The following is a 15,752-nucleotide window of genomic DNA, read 5'->3' as shown; positions in this document are numbered from 1 at the left end:
GTTTCCTTAGGGGTCAGGGCCGCGAACATTCAAGATGGGAGCTGCCTGAGACGTGGCTGGGAATGTGGACTAGTTTCCGCCGTGGGGATCTGACATGGGTCATGGTGGCTGAAGCCCACCACTTCCTGTGGTGGGCATTCCCACGGGTCAATGGAAAGTGATTAGGCCTAGTTGGCGAGAAGTGGCACGTGGGCCCACGTTCGTTAGCCCCTTGAGTGTTTTCAGACTGCATCTTGGCAGCAGACAGCTGCCGGTCGGTGTCAGCCCGACCATGGGAGTTCCCTTGCTTCCGGAAGTGCTGCGAGTGACCCCAAATGCCCATCAGATATACTGGTAGCTGACAGAGTCTCGAGGTGCATGTCGATGTCACAGCCAAGGCCCGGAGGCAGGTCTCGTCGAGGCTTTGTGTTTTGGTCAGAAGGCGTGGCTGTAGGAGAGCGGGAGTCCGTGGACTATTTCAACAGCCCCTGGGGGTCAAAGTGTGCCTGCGGCCTCTTAAAGCTGACAGGGTTTTTTCTCCTTTTAGTTAGGGGTCTAACCACGGTGCTGTGTATAAACTGTTTCTTTTATTGTTGGACTCCTCTTCACAGGGCCATAGGGACACACAGAGACCAAGACGCGTATGCAGCGGCACACAGAGAAACCCACAAGCACGTCCGCATGCGTAGTCACAGTCACACATGCGCACACGCGTGAACACACACATACAGCCTCTCAGACACCGGCCAACATATGTGCCTAACTTCCTGCAGTCGTACTATCAGACATGCAGTCAATTCTCGGTAAGGGTTAGAGGTCCTTGGGAAGCAGTTTCAGAGCTCAAGGCCAGGTAACTGTTTTTATGGATCATGTCCTGTGAGGACACCGGTCCACTTATGAAGCCTCGGTGACTTCTGCCCACTTCTCAGGTGCAGTTGCTGGGAAAGGCTGGCCGTCGGCACAAACAAGAAGACCTTCGTGTGCTCTGATGACTGGAGGTGCTAAGAAGAACTGGAAAAAGTGAGGCGGGCCCGTGTCCCCGAGCGTGGTCGTGGATAACTCAGGATGGTAGGTATTCAAGCACCCCAAGATGTGCCGTTAGATATTAGGTTTTCCTCAGACGGGCCCAATGGCTGCAAGAGTGGATTGATTGTTCCCCTTGCTGAGTGGCCTGAGGGCTGTGGATTCTCCAGGCTTTTGGGGTAGCCCAGGCTCATGGGTCCTGTACAGTGTCCCGCGCAGACCCCGGTTGTGTTCTGCAGCGTCCCAGCATGTGCTTGGATTGATGATGACACCCTTGCATGCATTCCTTGGAAAATCTGAGCCAAATAAGTGAGAACACTCTACCGTCTCGTCATCGAAACTGAGGTTCAGCACGTTTCCTCTCTCAGGGGGAGAGGACAGTTAGGAATGAGGGCCAGCGTCTTCCGCTGACATGCATGCAAACACCACCAAGGACTCCAGTATTGGAGGGGCTCCTGTCTGAGGGTTGACCGTGTCTGCACATAAGCTGTGTTATCTGTGAATCCCGGGTCCCTGCTGAATGGCTGTTGAGGGAATGCGAGGGGGCAGGCTCTCCTGCTGGTCTTAAGAGTCAGAGTGTGTGCTGGTCTAGGCCCAGTTAGCTTGCAGTTGGGAGGTGAGTTTTGGCCAGGATCACGCTTCGTGCATGCCATTTTGGGGGTTGATTCTGGAAGCCAAAATGAGCAAGCGTCCCTGGTTGGTGCCTGGAACCTCAGGCCAGGCCTGTGGCCCTCCCTGTTCTTGCGTTTTTCACGGTGAGCTTCTTGAGTGCCTAGTGAGGCTGGAGCAATGGGCGGGGGTGAGCTCGGTTGGGCATCGGCGGAAAGGGGCTGATGGATTAGGCCTCGCTGCTGCCCTTGTTTGCTTCTCTACTTTAACTCCCGGCACAGTGTTGATGCCAAGTGGGTCATCGTGGAGTGGGGAGAGGAATGAGTGCTGAATTTAAACCTGCGTGGATCACTGATGGCCCGTACAGGAAGGGAAGGGAAGATGAGGACATGTCCTTTGTGATGTCGTGGAATAGGCTATCATAATTGGGTTGCAGGTGCTGGCCTCGGCTTCCCAAGGATGTGTCATGTTCGTGATGGGCTGGCATCAGCTGCCTATGGACGGGATGGCTTTGGCAGTTCAAGTGGATGAGGTGAGGTAGGTAACCTGTGTAGAGTTGGAATCCCATTGCCATGGGAAAGACACCCAAAGGGTGTCTTGCGAGACGTAAAGAGGATTGACATGGTGACGCGTCTCTGCTGGCCTCCTTGGAGGATGTTTAGTTATGCGAACATCCCCTTTGGCCTAATCGTTCCGTTGTTTGGGAATGTGCAAAGCGAAAGTGCTTCTCCCGGGGGGGCATGACTCGGCTTGCGAACAGCCAGAGGTTTACCTGGAGCAGTCCGTTGTGGGGACAGAGGTGGGGGCACTGTTGCGACGCCAGGCGCACTGTCGTGGACAGCCACTGTGCCCTTTCAAGTTTCCAGGTCCCCTCGTGTGGCAAAGGTTTTCCGTTGAAAGTTTGTCTGTGGTCGTCGGGGACAGTGCCTTTGATCACTGTGAGTGCCTCGGTAGTGTCGCCGTGGAAGTAGAGGAATTGCCAGGATGCGTGGGGTGGGGTGGGCATCATCAAAGCAGACAGGCTTGCGGTGTGTCTTCCCTGCTGTTCAGTGTCTCCGTGTTCACATGATGTCTGTGGCTTCAAGTAGAGTCGAGTCGCCCTGCAGGCAGGAGGAGGGCACTTCGGACGAGGCTGTGTAGTGTTTGAGCGTTTCCTCAGTGGTCAGGGCCGCAAAGCCTACCAGTTGGAAGCTTGCCTATACGTGGCCAGGAAGGTGGCCTAATTTCCGCTGTGGGGTTCCAACCTGTGTCATGGTTGCTGAAGCCCAACACTTCCCATTGAGGGCATTCCCACGGGGTCATGGAAAGTGATTTGGTCTAGTTGGCGAGATGAGGCACTTGGGCCGAAGTCCGTTAACCCCTTGAGAAGTGCCAGGCTGCATCTTGCCTGTCGGCAACTGCAGGTCGGTGTCAGCCTGCCTATGGGAGGTTACCTTGCTTCCGGGAGCACTGGGAGTGACCCCAAGGGCACATCAGATGTGGTGGTAGGTGGCAGGATCTCCAGGTCCACATAGGTGTGACACCCACGGCCGGGAGGGAGGTCTCGTCCAGTCTTTGTGCTTTGGTCAGAAGGCGTGGCTGTGGGAGAGCGGGAGTCTGTGGCCTATTTTGACAGCCTGGGGTTCAAAGTTCGCATGCGGCCTCATGAAGCTGACAGGGGTCTTTCTCCTTTCAGTTGGGGGTCCAACCAGGGTGCTGTGTATAAACTATGACGTTTACTGTTAGAGGCGTCTGCAGAGGGCCACAGGGACACCCAGAGACCAAGACGCGTGTTTAGCGGCACACATAGGTATCCACAAACGCATCCTCGTGCACAGTCACAGTCACACTCGCCCACACGTGTGAATACACATATACAGCGTCTCACACACCGAGCAATGTACGTGCGTAACTTCCTTCAGTCGTGCTGTGAGACACACAGTCAGTTTTCGGTAAGGGATAGTGGTACTTGGGAAGCAGGTTCCAGGCTCACGCCCAGGTTAAGTGTTCCCAAAAATCATGTTCTCTGAGGACCCTTGTGCAATTCAGAAACCTGCCTGACTTCTGTCCACTTCTCAGGTGCAGTTGCAGAGTAAGGCTGGCTGTCGGCAAAGAGAAGAAGACTTTCGCGTTGTCTGATGACTGGATGTGCTAAGGAGAACTGGACAAAGTGGGGCGGGTGCACGTTGCCGAGCAAGGCTGTGGATATCTCAGGATGGTAGGCATTCACCCATACTAAGATGTGCCATTGGATATTAGGATTTCCACAGATGGGCCCAATGGTTGCAAGAGTGGATTGATTGTTGGTCTTGCTGAGTGGCCTGAGGACTGTGGATTCCCCAGGCAGTTGGAGTACTTCCAGGTCATGGCTCCTCTGCAGAGACCCACGGCCTTCCCTTTTGTGTTCTGCAGCGTCCCAGCATGTGCTTGGATCGATGATGACACCCTTGTATGCATTCCTTGGAAAATCTGAACAAAATGAGTGAGAACGCTCTACCGTCTCCTCATCGAAACTGAGGTCCAGCACGTTTCCTGTCTCGGGAGTATGGGACAGTTAGGAGTGAGGGCCAACGTCCCCTGCTGACAGGCATGCAAACCCCACTAAGGGCTCCAGCATTGGAGGGGCTCCTGTCTGAGGGTCGACCATGTCTGCCCATAAGCTGGGTCATCTATGAATCCCCGGTCCCTGCTAAAAGGCCGTTGAGGGAATGCAAGAGGGCAGGCTTTCCTGCTAGTCTTCAGGGTCGGAGTGTGTTCTGGTATAGACCCAGTAAGCTTGCAGCTTGGAGAGGTGATTTTTGGACAGGATCACACTTTGTGCATGCCGCTTCCGAGGTTGATTATGGAAGCCAACATGAGCAAGCTTCCCTGGTTGGAGCCTGGAGCCTCAGGCCAGGCCTGTGGCCCTCTCTGTTGTTGTGTTTCGTGCAGTGAGGTTCTTGACTGCCCCGCGTGGCTGGAGCCGTGGGCGGGCATGGGCTGGAGTTGGGCGATGGCGGAAGGGGGCTGATGGTTTAGGCCTCAGTGCTGCCCCTGTCAGCTCCTCTGCTGAAGTTGCCGGCACACTGTTGGCGCTAAGTGGATCTTCGTGGAGTGGGGTGTGGATCGAGTGAAGCATTTCAGCCTGGGTGGTGGCTGCTGGCCTGGAGAGAAAGGTAAGGTATCATGAGGAAAGGTCCTGTGTGATGTCGTGGGATGGGTTGTCATCATTGGGTTGCAGGCGCTGGCCTCGGCTTCCCAAGAATGTGTCTTGTTCGTGATGGGCTGGCCTAAGCTGCCTATGGAGCGGATGGCTTTGGCAGTTCAAGTGGGTGAGTTGAGGTAGGTAAGCTGTGTAGAGCTGCGATCCCATTGCCCGAGGAATGACACCCAAAGGGTGTCTTGCGGGAAGTAGAGAAGATCGACATGGTGAGGCGTCTGTGCCGGCCTCCTTGCAGGTAGTTGAGTTATGCGAACATCCCCTTTGGCCGCTTTGTTCCCTTGTTTGGCAATGTGTAAAGCGAAAGTGTTTCTCCCGTGGGGGAATGACGTGACCGGCCGGTGTAGCACGCAGGCCTTTCGAACAGCCAGAGGTTTATCTGGAGCAGTCCATTGGTGGGGCAGAGATGGGGGCCCCATTGCCATGCCTGCTGTGCTGCCGTGGCCAGCCACTGTTCCCTTTCAGGCTTCCAAGTTCCCTCGCATGGCAGAGGTCTTCCATTGAAAGTTTGTCTGTGGTCCTCGGGGACCATGCCTTTGATCACTGTGAGTTACTCGGTAGTGTCACTGTGGCAGTGGAGAATTTCCAGGATGCATGGTGTGGGATCAGCATCAACGAAGGAGACAGGCTTGCGGTCTGTCTTCCCTGGTGTTCAGTGTTCCCGTGTTCTGAAGATGTTTGTGGTTTCCAGTAGGGTCGTGTCGCCCTGTGGGCTGGAGGAGGGCATGTAGGACGAGGCTTTCAAGGGTTTGAGCGTTTCCTTAGGGGTCAGGGCCGCGAACATTCAAGATGGGAGCTGCCTGAGACGTGGCTGGGAATGTGGACTAGTTTCCGCCGTGGGGATCTGACATGGGTCATGGTGGCTGAAGCCCACCACTTCCTGTGGTGGGCATTCCCACGGGTCAATGGAAAGTGATTAGGCCTAGTTGGCGAGAAGTGGCACGTGGGCCCACGTTCGTTAGCCCCTTGAGTGTTTTCAGACTGCATCTTGGCAGCAGACAGCTGCCGGTCGGTGTCGGCCCGACCATGGGAGTTCCCTTGCTTCCGGAAGTGCTGCGAGTGACCCCAAATGCCCATCAGATATACTGGTAGCTGACAGAGTCTCGAGGTGCATGTCGATGTCACAGCCAAGGCCCGGAGGCAGGTCTCGTCGAGGCTTTGTGTTTTGGTCAGAAGGCGTGGCTGTAGGAGAGCGGGAGTCCGTGGACTATTTCAACAGCCCCTGGGGGTCAAAGTGTGCCTGCGGCCTCTTAAAGCTGACAGGGTTTTTTCTCCTTTTAGTTAGGGGTCTAACCACGGTGCTGTGTATAAACTGTTTCTTTTATTGTTGGACTCCTCTTCACAGGGCCATAGGGACACACAGAGACCAAGACGCGTATGCAGCGGCACACAGAGAAACCCACAAGCACGTCCGCATGCGTAGTCACAGTCACACATGCGCACACGCGTGAACACACACATACAGCCTCTCAGACACCGGCCAACATATGTGCCTAACTTCCTGCAGTCGTACTATCAGACATGCAGTCAATTCTCGGTAAGGGTTAGAGGTCCTTGGGAAGCAGTTTCAGAGCTCAAGGCCAGGTAACTGTTTTTATGGATCATGTCCTGTGAGGACACCGGTCCACTTATGAAGCCTCGGTGATTTCTGTCCACTTCTCAGGTGCAGTTGCTGGGAAAGGCTGGCCGTCAGCACAAACAAGAAGACCTTCGTGTGCTCTGATGACTGGAGGTGCTAAGAAGAACTGGAAAAAGTGAGGCGGGCCCGTGTCCCCGAGCGTGATCGTGGATAACTCAGGATGGTAGGTATTCAAGCACCCCAAGATGTGCCGTTAGATATTAGGTTTTCCTCAGACGGGCCCAATGGCTGCAAGAGTGGATTGATTGTTCCCCTTGCTGAGTGGCCTGAGGGCTGTGGATTCTCCAGGCTTTTGGGGTAGCCCAGGCTCATGGGTCCTGTACAGTGTCCCGCGCAGACCCCGGTTGTGTTCTGCAGCGTCCCAGCATGTGCTTGGATTGATGATGACACCCTTGCATGCATTCCTTGGAAAATCTGAGCCAAATAAGTGAGAACACTCTACCGTCTCGTCATCGAAACTGAGGTTCAGCACGTTTCCTCTCTCAGGGGGAGAGGACAGTTAGGAATGAGGGCCAGCGTCTTCCGCTGACATGCATGCAAACACCACCAAGGACTCCAGTATTGGAGGGGCTCCTGTCTGAGGGTTGACCGTGTCTGCACATAAGCTGTGTTATCTGTGAATCCCGGGTCCCTGCTGAATGGCTGTTGAGGGAATGCGAGGGGGCAGGCTCTCCTGCTGGTCTTAAGAGTCAGAGTGTGTGCTGGTCTAGGCCCAGTTAGCTTGCAGTTGGGAGGTGAGTTTTGGCCAGGATCACGCTTCGTGCATGCCATTTTGGGGGTTGATTCTGGAAGCCAAAATGAGCAAGCGTCCCTGGTTGGTGCCTGGAACCTCAGGCCAGGCCTGTGGCCCTCCCTGTTCTTGCGTTTTTCACGGTGAGCTTCTTGAGTGCCTAGTGAGGCTGGAGCAATGGGCGGGGGTGAGCTCGGTTGGGCATCGGCGGAAAGGGGCTGATGGATTAGGCCTCGCTGCTGCCCTTGTTTGCTTCTCTACTTTAACTCCCGGCACAGTGTTGATGCCAAGTGGGTCATCGTGGAGTGGGGAGAGGAATGAGTGCTGAATTTAAACCTGCGTGGATCACTGATGGCCCGTACAGGAAGGGAAGGGAAGATGAGGACATGTCCTTTGTGATGTCGTGGAATAGGCTATCATAATTGGGTTGCAGGTGCTGGCCTCGGCTTCCCAAGGATGTGTCATGTTCGTGATGGGCTGGCATCAGCTGCCTATGGACGGGATGGCTTTGGCAGTTCAAGTGGATGAGGTGAGGTAGGTAACCTGTGTAGAGTTGGAATCCCATTGCCATGGGAAAGACACCCAAAGGGTGTCTTGCGAGACGTAAAGAGGATTGACATGGTGACGCGTCTCTGCTGGCCTCCTTGGAGGATGTTTAGTTATGCGAACATCCCCTTTGGCCTAATCGTTCCGTTGTTTGGGAATGTGCAAAGCGAAAGTGCTTCTCCCGGGGGGGCATGACTCGGCTTGCGAACAGCCAGAGGTTTACCTGGAGCAGTCCGTTGTGGGGACAGAGGTGGGGGCACTGTTGCGACGCCAGGCGCACTGTCGTGGACAGCCACTGTGCCCTTTCAAGTTTCCAGGTCCCCTCGTGTGGCAAAGGTTTTCCGTTGAAAGTCTGTCTGTGGTCGTCGGGGACAGTGCCTTTGATCACTGTGAGTGCCTCGGTAGTGTCGCCGTGGCAGTGGAGGAATTGCCAGGATGCGTGGGGTGGGGTGGGCATCATCAAAGCAGACAGGCTTGCGGTGTGTCTTCCCTGCTGTTCAGTGTCTCCGTGTTCACATGATGTCTGTGGCTTCAAGTAGAGTCGAGTCGCCCTGCAGGCAGGAGGAGGGCACTTAGGACGAGGCTGTGTAGCGTTTGAGAGTTTCCTCAGTGGTCAGGGCCGCAAAGCCTACCAGTTGGAAGCTTGCCTATACGTGGCCAGGAAGGTGGCCTAATTTCCGCTGTGGGGTTCCAACCTGTGTCATGGTTGCTGAAGCCCAACACTTCCCATTGAGGGCATTCCCACGGGGTCATGGAAAGTGATTTGGTCTAGTTGGCGAGATGAGGCACTTGGGCCGAAGTCCGTTAACCCCTTGAGAAGTGCCAGGCTGCATCTTGCCTGTCGGCAACTGCAGGTCGGTGTCAGCCTGCCTATGGGAGGTTACCTTGCTTCCGGGAGCACTGGGAGTGACCCCAAGGGCACATCAGATGTGGTGGTAGGTGGCAGGATCTCCAGGTCCACATAGGTGTGACACCCACGGCCGGGAGGGAGGTCTCGTCCAGTCTTTGTGCTTTGGTCAGAAGGCGTGGCTGTGGGAGAGCGGGAGTCTGTGGCCTATTTTGACAGCCTGGGGTTCAAAGTTCGCATGCGGCCTCATGAAGCTGACAGGGGTCTTTCTCCTTTCAGTTGGGGGTCCAACCAGGGTGCTGTGTATAAACTATGACGTTTACTGTTAGAGGCGTCTGCAGAGGGCCACAGGGACACCCAGAGACCAAGACGCGTGTTTAGCGGCACACATAGGTATCCACAAACGCATCCTCGTGCACAGTCACAGTCACACTCGCCCACACGTGTGAATACACATATACAGCGTCTCACACACCGAGCAATGTACGTGCGTAACTTCCTTCAGTCGTGCTGTGAGACACACAGTCAGTTTTCGGTAAGGGATAGTGGTACTTGGGAAGCAGGTTCCAGGCTCACGCCCAGGTTAAGTGTTCCCAAAAATCATGTTCTCTGAGGACCCTTGTGCAATTCAGAAACCTGCCTGACTTCTGTCCACTTCTCAGGTGCAGTTGCAGAGTAAGGCTGGCTGTCGGCAAAGAGAAGAAGACCTTCGCGTTGTCTGATGACTGGATGTGCTAAGGAGAACTGGACAAAGTGGGGCGGGTGCACGTTGCCGAGCAAGGCTGTGGATAGCTCAGGACGGTAGGCATTCACCCATACTAAGATGTGCCATTGGATATTAGGATTTCCACAGATGGGCCCAATGGTTGCAAGCGTGGATTGATTGTTGGTCTTGCTGAGTGGCCTGAGGACTGTGGATTCCCCAGGCAGTTGGAGTACTTCCAGGCCATGGCTCCTCTGCAGAGACCCACGGCCTTCCCTTTTGTGTTCTGCAGCGTCCCAGCATGTGCTTGGATCGATGATGACACCCTTGTATGCATTCCTTGGAAAATCTGAACAAAATGAGTGAGAACGCTCTACCGTCTCCTCATCGAAACTGAGGTCCAGCACGTTTCCTGTCTCGGGAGTATGGGACAGTTAGGAGTGAGGGCCAACGTCCCCTGCTGACAGGCATGCAAACCCCACTAAGGGCTCCAGCATTGGAGGGGCTCCTGTCTGAGGGTCGACCATGTCTGCCCATAAGCTGGGTCATCTATGAATCCCCGGTCCCTGCTAAAAGGCCGTTGAGGGAATGCAAGAGGGCAGGCTTTCCTGCTAGTCTTCAGGGTCGGAGTGTGTTCTGGTATAGACCCAGTAAGCTTGCAGCTTGGAGAGGTGATTTTTGGACAGGATCACACTTTGTGCATGCCGCTTCCGAGGTTGATTATGGAAGCCAACATGAGCAAGCTTCCCTGGTTGGAGCCTGGAGCCTCAGGCCAGGCCTGTGGCCCTCTCTGTTGTTGTGTTTCGTGCAGTGAGGTTCTTGACTGCCCCGCGTGGCTGGAGCCGTGGGCGGGCATGGGCTGGAGTTGGGCGATGGCGGAAGGGGGCTGATGGTTTAGGCCTCAGTGCTGCCCCTGTCAGCTCCTCTGCTGAAGTTGCCGGCACACTGTTGGCGCTAAGTGGATCTTCGTGGAGTGGGGTGTGGATCGAGTGAAGCATTTCAGCCTGGGTGGTGGCTGCTGGCCTGGAGAGAAAGGTAAGGTATCATGAGGAAAGGTCCTGTGTGATGTCGTGGGATGGGTTGTCATCATTGGGTTGCAGGCGCTGGCCTCGGCTTCCCAAGAATGTGTCTTGTTCGTGATGGGCTGGCCTAAGCTGCCTATGGAGCGGATGGCTTTGGCAGTTCAAGTGGGTGAGTTGAGGTAGGTAAGCTGTGTAGAGCTGCGATCCCATTGCCCGAGGAATGACACCCAAAGGGTGTCTTGCGGGAAGTAGAGAAGATCGACATGGTGAGGCGTCTGTGCCGGCCTCCTTGCAGGTAGTTGAGTTATGCGAACATCCCCTTTGGCCGCTTTGTTCCCTTGTTTGGCAATGTGTAAAGCGAAAGTGTTTCTCCCGTGGGGGAATGACGTGACCGGCCGGTGTAGCACGCAGGCCTTTCGAACAGCCAGAGGTTTATCTGGAGCAGTCCATTGGTGGGGCAGAGATGGGGGCCCCATTGCCATGCCTGCTGTGCTGCCGTGGCCAGCCACTGTTCCCTTTCAGGCTTCCAAGTTCCCTCGCATGGCAGAGGTCTTCCATTGAAAGTTTGTCTGTGGTCCTCGGGGACCATGCCTTTGATCACTGTGAGTTACTCGGTAGTGTCACTGTGGCAGTGGAGAATTTCCAGGATGCATGGTGTGGGATCAGCATCAACGAAGGAGACAGGCTTGCGGTCTGTCTTCCCTGGTGTTCAGTGTTCCCGTGTTCTGAAGATGTTTGTGGTTTCCAGTAGGGTCGTGTCGCCCTGTGGGCTGGAGGAGGGCATGTAGGACGAGGCTTTCAAGGGTTTGAGCGTTTCCTTAGGGGTCAGGGCCGCGAACATTCAAGATGGGAGCTGCCTGAGACGTGGCTGGGAATGTGGACTAGTTTCCGCCGTGGGGATCTGACATGGGTCATGGTGGCTGAAGCCCACCACTTCCTGTGGTGGGCATTCCCACGGGTCAATGGAAAGTGATTAGGCCTAGTTGGCGAGAAGTGGCACGTGGGCCCACGTTCGTTAGCCCCTTGAGTGTTTTCAGACTGCATCTTGGCAGCAGACAGCTGCCGGTCGGTGTCGGCCCGACCATGGGAGTTCCCTTGCTTCCGGAAGTGCTGCGAGTGACCCCAAATGCCCATCAGATATACTGGTAGCTGACAGAGTCTCGAGGTGCATGTCGATGTCACAGCCAAGGCCCGGAGGCAGGTCTCGTCGAGGCTTTGTGTTTTGGTCAGAAGGCGTGGCTGTAGGAGAGCGGGAGTCCGTGGACTATTTCAACAGCCCCTGGGGGTCAAAGTGTGCCTGCGGCCTCTTAAAGCTGACAGGGTTTTTTCTCCTTTTAGTTAGGGGTCTAACCACGGTGCTGTGTATAAACTGTTTCTTTTATTGTTGGACTCCTCTTCACAGGGCCATAGGGACACACAGAGACCAAGACGCGTATGCAGCGGCACACAGAGAAACCCACAAGCACGTCCGCATGCGTAGTCACAGTCACACATGCGCACACGCGTGAACACACACATACAGCCTCTCAGACACCGGCCAACATATGTGCCTAACTTCCTGCAGTCGTACTATCAGACATGCAGTCAATTCTCGGTAAGGGTTAGAGGTCCTTGGGAAGCAGTTTCAGAGCTCAAGGCCAGGTAAATGTTTTTATGGATCATGTCCTGTGAGGACACCGGTCCACTTATGAAGCCTCAGTGATTTCTGTCCACTTCTCAGGTGCAGTTGCTGGGAAAGGCTGGCCGTCGACACAAACAAGACCTTCGTGTGCTCTGATGACTGGAGGTGCTAAGAAGAACTGGAAAAAGTGAGGCGGGCCCGTGTCCCCGAGCGTGGTCGTGGATAACTCAGGATGGTAGGTATTCAAGCACCCCAAGATGTGCCGTTAGATATTAGGTTTTCCTCAGACGGGCCCAATGGCTGCAAGAGTGGATTGATTGTTCCCCTTGCTGAGTGGCCTGAGGGCTGTGGATTCTCCAGGCTTTTGGGGTAGCCCAGGCTCATGGGTCCTGTACAGTGTCCCGCGCAGACCCCGGTTGTGTTCTGCAGCGTCCCAGCATGTGCTTGGATTGATGATGACACCCTTGCATGCATTCCTTGGAAAATCTGAGCCAAATAAGTGAGAACACTCTACCGTCTCGTCATCGAAACTGAGGTTCAGCACGTTTCCTCTCTCAGGGGGAGAGGACAGTTAGGAATGAGGGCCAGCGTCTTCCGCTGACATGCATGCAAACACCACCAAGGACTCCAGTATTGGAGGGGCTCCTGTCTGAGGGTTGACCGTGTCTGCACATAAGCTGTGTTATCTGTGAATCCCGGGTCCCTGCTGAATGGCTGTTGAGGGAATGCGAGGGGGCAGGCTCTCCTGCTGGTCTTAAGAGTCAGAGTGTGTGCTGGTCTAGGCCCAGTTAGCTTGCAGTTGGGAGGTGAGTTTTGGCCAGGATCACGCTTCGTGCATGCCATTTTGGGGGTTGATTCTGGAAGCCAAAATGAGCAAGCGTCCCTGGTTGGTGCCTGGAACCTCAGGCCAGGCCTGTGGCCCTCCCTGTTCTTGCGTTTTTCACGGTGAGCTTCTTGAGTGCCTAGTGAGGCTGGAGCAATGGGCGGGGGTGAGCTCGGTTGGGCATCGGCGGAAAGGGGCTGATGGATTAGGCCTCGCTGCTGCCCTTGTTTGCTTCTCTACTTTAACTCCCGGCACAGTGTTGATGCCAAGTGGGTCATCGTGGAGTGGGGAGAGGAATGAGTGCTGAATTTAAACCTGCGTGGATCACTGATGGCCCGTACAGGAAGGGAAGGGAAGATGAGGACATGTCCTTTGTGATGTCGTGGAATAGGCTATCATAATTGGGTTGCAGGTGCTGGCCTCGGCTTCCCAAGGATGTGTCATGTTCGTGATGGGCTGGCATCAGCTGCCTATGGACGGGATGGCTTTGGCAGTTCAAGTGGATGAGGTGAGGTAGGTAACCTGTGTAGAGTTGGAATCCCATTGCCATGGGAAAGACACCCAAAGGGTGTCTTGCGAGACGTAAAGAGGATTGACATGGTGACGCGTCTCTGCTGGCCTCCTTGGAGGATGTTTAGTTATGCGAACATCCCCTTTGGCCTAATCGTTCCGTTGTTTGGGAATGTGCAAAGCGAAAGTGCTTCTCCCGGGGGGGCATGACTCGGCTTGCGAACAGCCAGAGGTTTACCTGGAGCAGTCCGTTGTGGGGACAGAGGTGGGGGCACTGTTGCGACGCCAGGCGCACTGTTGTGGACAGCCACTGTGCCCTTTCAAGTTTCCAGGTCCCCTCGTGTGGCAAAGGTTTTCCGTTGAAAGTCTGTCTGTGGTCGTCGGGGACAGTGCCTTTGATCACTGTGAGTGCCTCGGTAGTGTCGCCGTGGCAGTGGAGGAATTGCCAGGATGCGTGGGGTGGGGTGGGCATCATCAAAGCAGACAGGCTTGCGGTGTGTCTTCCCTGCTGTTCAGTGTCTCCGTGTTCACATGATGTCTGTGGCTTCAAGTAGAGTCGAGTCGCCCTGCAGGCAGGAGGAGGGCACTTAGGACGAGGCTGTGTAGCGTTTGAGAGTTTCCTCAGTGGTCAGGGCCGCAAAGCCTACCAGTTGGAAGCTTGCCTATACGTGGCCAGGAAGGTGGCCTAATTTCCGCTGTGGGGTTCCAACCTGTGTCATGGTTGCTGAAGCCCAACACTTCCCATTGAGGGCATTCCCACGGGGTCATGGAAAGTGATTTGGTCTAGTTGGCGAGATGAGGCACTTGGGCCGAAGTCCGTTAACCCCTTGAGAAGTGCCAGGCTGCATCTTGCCTGTCGGCAACTGCAGGTCGGTGTCAGCCTGCCTATGGGAGGTTACCTTGCTTCCGGGAGCACTGGGAGTGACCCCAAGGGCACATCAGATGTGGTGGTAGGTGGCAGGATCTCCAGGTCCACATAGGTGTGACACCCACGGCCGGGAGGGAGGTCTCGTCCAGTCTTTGTGCTTTGGTCAGAAGGCGTGGCTGTGGGAGAGCGGGAGTCTGTGGCCTATTTTGACAGCCTGGGGTTCAAAGTTCGCATGCGGCCTCATGAAGCTGACAGGGGTCTTTCTCCTTTCAGTTGGGGGTCCAACCAGGGTGCTGTGTATAAACTATGACGTTTACTGTTAGAGGCGTCTGCAGAGGGCCACAGGGACACCCAGAGACCAAGACGCGTGTTTAGCGGCACACATAGGTATCCACAAACGCATCCTCGTGCACAGTCACAGTCACACTCGCCCACACGTGTGAATACACATATACAGCGTCTCACACACCGAGCAATGTACGTGCGTAACTTCCTTCAGTCGTGCTGTGAGACACACAGTCAGTTTTCGGTAAGGGATAGTGGTACTTGGGAAGCAGGTTCCAGGCTCACGCCCAGGTTAAGTGTTCCCAAAAATCATGTTCTCTGAGGACCCTTGTGCAATTCAGAAACCTGCCTGACTTCTGTCCACTTCTCAGGTGCAGTTGCAGAGTAAGGCTGGCTGTCGGCAAAGAGAAGAAGACCTTCGCGTTGTCTGATGACTGGATGTGCTAAGGAGAACTGGACAAAGTGGGGCGGGTGCACGTTGCCGAGCAAGGCTGTGGATAGCTCAGGACGGTAGGCATTCACCCATACTAAGATGTGCCATTGGATATTAGGATTTCCACAGATGGGCCCAATGGTTGCAAGCGTGGATTGATTGTTGGTCTTGCTGAGTGGCCTGAGGACTGTGGATTCCCCAGGCAGTTGGAGTACTTCCAGGCCATGGCTCCTCTGCAGAGACCCACGGCCTTCCCTTTTGTGTTCTGCAGCGTCCCAGCATGTGCTTGGATCGATGATGACACCCTTGTATGCATTCCTTGGAAAATCTGAACAAAATGAGTGAGAACGCTCTACCGTCTCCTCATCGAAACTGAGGTCCAGCACGTTTCCTGTCTCGGGAGTATGGGACAGTTAGGAGTGAGGGCCAACGTCCCCTGCTGACAGGCATGCAAACCCCACTAAGGGCTCCAGCATTGGAGGGGCTCCTGTCTGAGGGTCGACCATGTCTGCCCATAAGCTGGGTCATCTATGAATCCCCGGTCCCTGCTAAAAGGCCGTTGAGGGAATGCAAGAGGGCAGGCTTTCCTGCTAGTCTTCAGGGTCGGAGTGTGTTCTGGTATAGACCCAGTAAGCTTGCACCTTGGAGAGGTGATTTTTGGACAGGATCACACTTTGTGCATGCCGCTTCCGAGGTTGATTATGGAAGCCAACATGAGCAAGCTTCCCTGGTTGGAGCCTGGAGCCTCAGGCCAGGCCTGTGGCCCTCTCTGTTGTTGTGTTTCGTGCAGTGAGGTTCTTGACTGCCCCGCGTGGCTGGAGCCGTGGGCGGGCATGGGCTGGAGTTGGGCGATGGCGGAAGGGGGCTGATGGTTTAGGCCTCAGTGCTGCCCCTGTCAGCTCCTCTGCTGAAGTTGCCGGCACACTGTTGGCGCTA

The 15,752-nt window shown here is 55.1% G+C and overlaps 6 non-coding genes across 6 annotated transcripts; all 6 read left to right on the top strand.

Annotated features, from left to right (window-relative positions):
• Positions 1-1,258: 1,258 nt before the first annotated feature.
• On the top strand, positions 1,259-1,351 carry LOC132361180 (small nucleolar RNA SNORD116). Its single transcript, XR_009501489.1, has one exon. It is a non-coding gene; the product is annotated as a small nucleolar RNA SNORD116 (small nucleolar RNA).
• A 2,668-nt stretch (positions 1,352-4,019) lies between these two features.
• On the top strand, positions 4,020-4,112 carry LOC132361719 (small nucleolar RNA SNORD116). Its single transcript, XR_009501989.1, has one exon. It is a non-coding gene; the product is annotated as a small nucleolar RNA SNORD116 (small nucleolar RNA).
• Positions 4,113-6,802: 2,690 nt separating this feature from the next.
• LOC132361179 (small nucleolar RNA SNORD116) lies at positions 6,803-6,895 on the top strand. Its single transcript, XR_009501488.1, has one exon. It is a non-coding gene; the product is annotated as a small nucleolar RNA SNORD116 (small nucleolar RNA).
• Positions 6,896-9,563: 2,668 nt separating this feature from the next.
• On the top strand, positions 9,564-9,656 carry LOC132361718 (small nucleolar RNA SNORD116). The gene has a single exon (XR_009501988.1). It is a non-coding gene; the product is annotated as a small nucleolar RNA SNORD116 (small nucleolar RNA).
• A 2,687-nt stretch (positions 9,657-12,343) lies between these two features.
• On the top strand, positions 12,344-12,436 carry LOC132361178 (small nucleolar RNA SNORD116). Its single transcript, XR_009501487.1, has one exon. It is a non-coding gene; the product is annotated as a small nucleolar RNA SNORD116 (small nucleolar RNA).
• Positions 12,437-15,104: 2,668 nt separating this feature from the next.
• LOC132361716 (small nucleolar RNA SNORD116) lies at positions 15,105-15,197 on the top strand. The gene has a single exon (XR_009501986.1). It is a non-coding gene; the product is annotated as a small nucleolar RNA SNORD116 (small nucleolar RNA).
• The last annotated feature ends 555 nt before the right edge of the window (positions 15,198-15,752 follow it).

This window comes from Balaenoptera ricei, chromosome 2 (assembly GCF_028023285.1).
Source record: "Balaenoptera ricei isolate mBalRic1 chromosome 2, mBalRic1.hap2, whole genome shotgun sequence".
Lineage (NCBI taxonomy): Eukaryota > Metazoa > Chordata > Mammalia > Artiodactyla > Balaenopteridae > Balaenoptera > Balaenoptera ricei.
The sequence above is the reverse complement of the archived record's forward strand: the minus strand, read 5'-3'. Positions and strand labels throughout refer to the sequence as shown.